Here is a 6,331-nt window from a genome sequence, read left to right as displayed (position 1 = left end):
GACAGGCTGAGACTCCCTGATGCTTGCGGCAAGGAAAACACAGAGTTCCAGCAGCTGGTACTCAACCACTCAGCTGAGGCGAAAAGGAACACATTAGTCCTGAATATTAAGGATAAAATCCCAACCCCAAAAATATAGGGATGTGTCAGCAAATAGAGAGTCTTGAAAAAGATTAGATCAGAGCTCTAAAATAAATTGTAAAATGAAAAGAAGTGTCTGGATGTCACTGACTTTGTTATAAAAGAGTCCAGCTGTTAGAGGGCAGAACCAAAGACAGAGCACATGTCCTTCTGTGCAAAGAACAATCACATGGCTCTTCAGGCTGTGTGAAGCTAAAGTAAAAAGGGTTGATAATAGAAGTTATTTTTGGTCTTTCATCTGTTATATCCCCTTTGGCCTCTTTTTCAGCCTTGCCATGCTTCTATAAAATAACAAGATAATCTCAAAGTGCATCAAAAGCATCATAAAAGCAACAAAAAAGAAATTGGCATGAGTTTTTAGTAGAGGTGTGCCGATCGATCGGTCACCGATCATAATCAGGCCGATTTTCGTGAAAAAGTGCATGATCGGTGATCGGCGATCACTGTCTCTTTTACCGATACCGATCACCTACTTCTCATTTCGCAGCCTGCCTGTGCAGCTGGTCTCCTCTTTCCTTCACTCTGCGCAAACGCGCAACAACAAATCCTAAGCGATGTGGAACTATAACGCACTGAGTGAATGGGGAAGTTTGCTGCGTGTTGCTGCAGAAAATTGAAGCACGTCAAAATGCATCAACACAACGAAGCTAATACGACATAAAAACAATGCCATACTTGACGGAGTTTGGCTACATCGAGGCTCACTGCAGTAAAAAAGACATACGGAGGATCAGATAGCAGGTAAAGCAGCGCACAGCTACAAACACTCACCCGGATTAGCATGACGGTCAGAAAGCTAAACAAATAACCCGCAAAATTATTTAAATCTTCGAGCTGCGATGTAAGACGCTGGTTCTGCTCTCGCTGTTGAACCGCTGCTACGCCACAGGTAGTAATATTTCACAGACGGAGCGTCGCTTCTGCTCCACCTGGTAGTGACTCTCACACCGAACCTGCTTAAAGCTGCAGCATCTAACTTAAAAAAAAAAACATTTTACATACGTATTAAAACTTTCGCTGTCCTAACATGAGACAGATAATCTCTGAAAAAATAATTGATCTCCTCCCTGATCTGCATAATTACTCCGCTCAGTCAGAAACAGCCAATCAGAGCTAGCAGTAATCAGCTAGCCGCCATGCTATCAGGAAGTTTTCATTCAGTAACTCTGGATTGTTTATTGTAATGGAACCTGTTTTTGCCTTTGAATGTTAAGTTTTATACTTGAATTTTTTTGGCAATGTTGAGAGGTTTTATTTTGGCTCATTGCATTATTTAGCCTCTTCAGAGCCTTCATATGTTATCAGTCTGTTAAAGATAGTATTATCAATAGCAGTACAATTTGCACAATGCCTGTTTTGTTTAGTTTTCTTCTTGAAAAAAGTTATTAAAAACAAGTTTTTGTCTAAATTAAGGTGAATTCATGGTTCCTTTTTCCACATAATGTAACCGGTAGTGTTTATGATAAAAAAAATAATAATAATAATAATAATTATGTGTGATCGGTATCGGTGATCGGTATCGGTGTATCGGCCCTCATGGGTGATCGGTATCGGTATCGGCAGGAAAAAACCTGATCGGCACATCCCTAGTTTTTAGAGCACAATTGCTGTTTGGAGGTTGTGGACTAACAGGCGTAACAGCAGAGGTCCGATCCCTGACTCCAACATCGGCCAGACTCAGATTTAAAGAGGAGCAGCAAAAATGATGAGGTGGATTAGCATCACTTGTCAACAACCCATGGCGTCATCCAGGATGTGTTGCTGTGGAATATCTTTTCTGCTAACCTGATGTTGAGCTGTTAGCATGTCAGGATCGTCACGAGACAATCATACACCAACAGTCTTCTGTTAAAGTGTAAAATGACATCAAATATAAATCAATGCATGATAAAGAATACAGCAGCGTATATCAATGTACTACTAACATCAGTAATATATGGAACAAATAACAACAGAAGTCAACAGTCAGGTACGAGTCCCACTGCCTTCTCTTGTATTCAAACATAAACTGCTGTAGGAACAAAGGAGTGTTTGTACCTGTTACTTCCAGATTTATTGCAAGTCTGACTGCTACTGGAGATCCTTCCTCCCCTCAGCATCACCATCCATAATGACTCTTTGAAGAACCTTGGATGATATGAATTAGGATAACATTTTAACATCTATTGGGATAAATAAAGTAATTTTGAATTGAGTTGAAATCCCAGGAGTTCTGCACTTGAGTTCTTGTGACGGAACAAGATCAGAAGGAACTTTTCTTCCCACTTTGGGTGAAAGAACACATTTTGCTCCTCTTGTAGAGCAGTGGTCTCCAACTCCTGCCCTCAGCTACTGCCCTGCAACTTTTAGATACACACACCTGTGAAGGACAGCTAAGGTTTCCTTCTACACTGTGGATGATTGTTATCTGCATAAGCTGAACTTTGGTCAAACTGTGTTGACATCTCAGTGCATTTAAAACAATTGGTAGAGATACATTTTTTAATACATGTAGCTGGAGAAAAAGTCATAACATTAACCCAAAGTACAATACTAGTAGTATAACAGTGGCACGGGTTAGGCACGTGGAGTTAAAGGACTTAAATGTCCAAACAACAACAAAAAAGAGCTGCAATCCGAAAACTGAATACATTCAGCATGGCTACCTGTAGGACCATGCTTTTGTTGGAAAACGAGGTGGTAGATGTGAAACACTGAGGACCTCTAGTGGCTGAACAGAGGGACTTTTGCACAACACACAAACAAGTAATTTGACAGAGCAAGAAAAATTCTCCACAAAGTCACAAAAAGTGTAATAAAACTCAAAGTTTCTAGTTTTGTTGACAAAAGAAAGCAGACAAAAGTAAGCAAATAAATTCAGCAACATTTATTAATCTCTAGAAAATATCTTAACACTCTCTTTGGGATACAAAACATTCAGCTGCCACAGCTGCATGTTGAATGTACAGTAAAAACGGGGGAAATGTTACAGTCAGATTATCACTTCATCTGATTCAGATTCCACCATTTTAAAAGAAGCACAAAAATCTGGTGCTGGGACACTAAACAGATGGTTACTGATGGCACTAACTGGAGCAACTGATGCATTTATAAAGTCAAACTATTGATTAGACACATTGGGGTCAGCCAGTAAATATAAACCTACACGCAATGATGGACATGTAAAACTGGTAATGCAGACCAATGTGGCACAGGGCTATCAAGGCCAAATAAAGAATAAAATGAATAAATCAAAATCTTTTTGACCTCTGAATTGTAACATCAGCTTGGGACACATTGGTAAAGGCTGCAATTTAATTTAACTGGAATATTTTATAAAAAAAAATATACAACTCTAGACTTATCAATATACTCTATAGCAAGTCCTATTGGGAATATATATATATATATATATATATATATATATATATATATATATATATATATATATATATATATATCAGTATGAATACTGATACATATGGTCCAATGTCCAATTTAAAGTAAAATTTTAAGAGGCGATGAAACACTTGACAGAGGTCAAAGGTCAGCAATACTGTTTCCTCTGGGCAACATTTTCACAGGAGTGATGCAACACCACCGGCCTCCAGCAGGGGTCAACAGAGACTTTCAAATAATGTCATTACAAAACTGAACGTAACACTACTCAAACAAGAAAAACAATATTTAAACAAATGTCTAAATATGTAGCAATATAATTTGACAAAATATGCATCCATCCATCCATCCATCCATCCATCCATCCATCCATCCATCCATCCATCCATCCATCCATCCATCCATCCATCCATCCATCCATCCATCCATCCATCCATCCATCCATCCATCTACATACTCACCAGTTTCAATGTCCACCAATCCCCGACCAGCAATAGGGAAAAGTAGCTACATGGTGTGAGCCAAATGAAAACATCTGAAATGTGCATTGAAATATCCGAATAGGCTTTACTCACTGTAATAAATATCTATCAGAATACTGGCCACGTTTTCAGGTCGAGGTGTGTAAAATGCCTCAAAATAAATGTAAGCCTCTAGTTTCATAGAGTGAAAGTATAGGACAAATACTTCCACAAATCCCATGTTGAGGTCTACCTTCATGTTTGTCTGCATTGAAACTGTAGCATTAGCTAAACCCGTACTTTGGTGAATACCAATGCAGAAGTTTTCCACAGTAACACTCCAGGCTCACAAAATGTGATAAATGCGATACAAATTAACAATGAATTTAAAAATGTCAAACTCCTTGTTGTGTATTTATCCCTGGGTCAGCCAGACTGAGAGATAGTGTGGACATACTGGGCGTCCAGAACAAGGCTGGGTCCTTTGAAGGAACCTGAATTCAGGCACACCCAGAGTCTGAGGAAAAGTGGTTTGTAATCCATGACTAGATGAGAATTTGGCACCATGGCATCCGGTTACTAAGCAACGCCTCCAAAGCCTAAAGAAGCACCTCTGTGAGGCTGTTGGTCCCAGTTCCTCCCTGGCCGAGAAATGGAGAGAGAGAGAGGGTCTTCCCCGACAGAAGTGTCAACGCTGCTGAAGCAGAGAGGAGCACCTCATACTGACGAGGGGTCAAAGTTAAAAACGCTGGAACCAAAGTCACTTCTGGGCATATTTGTTTCTGCTGTTCTGTTCATTTTAAGTGCAGAGGTCACAACAAACAAGAACACAACCAAATTAAAATATGGGCAGAACGTAAGCTGTGACAGCTATTACAATATTTTAATACAAATAAACAAAATAAAACTAATAAAAAGTCAACATATTTGTAGAATGCACCAAATCCTCTTTGTTTCAAATCAAAGTCTCAGATACTTGACCCTGAACATGATGAACATATACGTTAATAATAAGCAGAAAAATAATGTTTTATCAGCATCCTCACTGTCAGAATAACTTACCCAGGGGGAAAAAAGACACACTTTAGTTTCCGATTCTGTACCTTGCAGAACATCATTCACTTTGAGTGACAGCCCTGCGGTGTTGACCATGTTTTTAATTTGAGGCAGAAGCTGGCTGGCTAAGCCGTTTAACTGAGTCAACTCAGAGGACAGCTGAGTATGGGCAAGAAAACTAAAACATCCACAGAGTGGTTGAACACAAACTGAAAGAAAGCTGGTACGCAGACAACATGACCTTTCTTTTTTTTTCTTGTTCAAAATATCCACTGAGAAACATAACTGTCAAAATACACAAAAATACAAGCACATTAATATAAATTAAAAGGGGAATCAATTACATTAGATTAACTCAAAAAGTTAGACTCGGAATGCTACATCCAAGCACATTATTGGAAAGTTAAGTGGACGGAAAAAGTGTATTAAAAAAAAACAAAAAACAACAACAACAGAATCCTCCATGGCTAAATAAAAACAAATTTAATTCCTTAGAGTTTATTATTTTTATAGACAATTATATTAATTCTGGAAATAAAACCCATTTTCATTTAAATTAATCAATTTTAATAAGCTAATTTTAATAAGCTCTTCTAAGTTACTCAACATCAACATTTTCTCACTTCCCTGTTGGGTTGCTCATACATTTTAGATCCTGTAACCGTGTCTATCAGTTTAACCAACAGGAAAGGGAACATAGTTCATCCACATAGTGGAAATAATGAAAAATGAAGAATTTATTTTCATAAATCCCACAGTATATAAGGGCGATCACATATCTGATGAGGAAAAGATCATCTTTGGAGCAATTTACTGCTCTTCTTTTACCAGTTCAGGACTTATATCGAAGTGCCTTCATAGAAGATGAAATAGCATATTTAATTTTCAAAATAAAAGCCTAAACATGACAGTGAAATAAACCCTCCTGAGAAAAGTCCACATCCTGACAACAGGTTTTATAGGTTTACATTTAATCTCTAATCTGACATAGGGGGAAAGTCTGTATGGAGTTTTGATAAGGCATTTGGTACACAAGGGCCAATCTTTTATCTTGAAGAGCGATAGCTTATCTGTGTTGAGCTCAGACTTTGTTTTCCCAGGCGCATCATTTGGCGAGTAGTTTTTTTTTTTTTTTTTGTCCAAAGGTATTTCAGATGAAAGTGCAAAACAGTTTGGATCCTGACCTCAGGGAAGCACGCTGTAACCTGGCAAACCACAAGAAAAATAATTAAAATAAAACAAACTAGACGGTCATCAGCGTACAGTCGTCAGAGATTGTAAATGTCACAATCTGTG

The sequence above is a fragment of the Poecilia mexicana genome, unplaced genomic scaffold, assembly GCF_051168715.1.
Source record: "Poecilia mexicana isolate PSO_F unplaced genomic scaffold, ASM5116871v1 scaffold_20, whole genome shotgun sequence".
Classification (NCBI taxonomy): domain Eukaryota; kingdom Metazoa; phylum Chordata; class Actinopteri; order Cyprinodontiformes; family Poeciliidae; genus Poecilia; species Poecilia mexicana.
The sequence above is the reverse complement of the archived record's forward strand: the minus strand, read 5'-3'. Positions refer to the sequence as shown.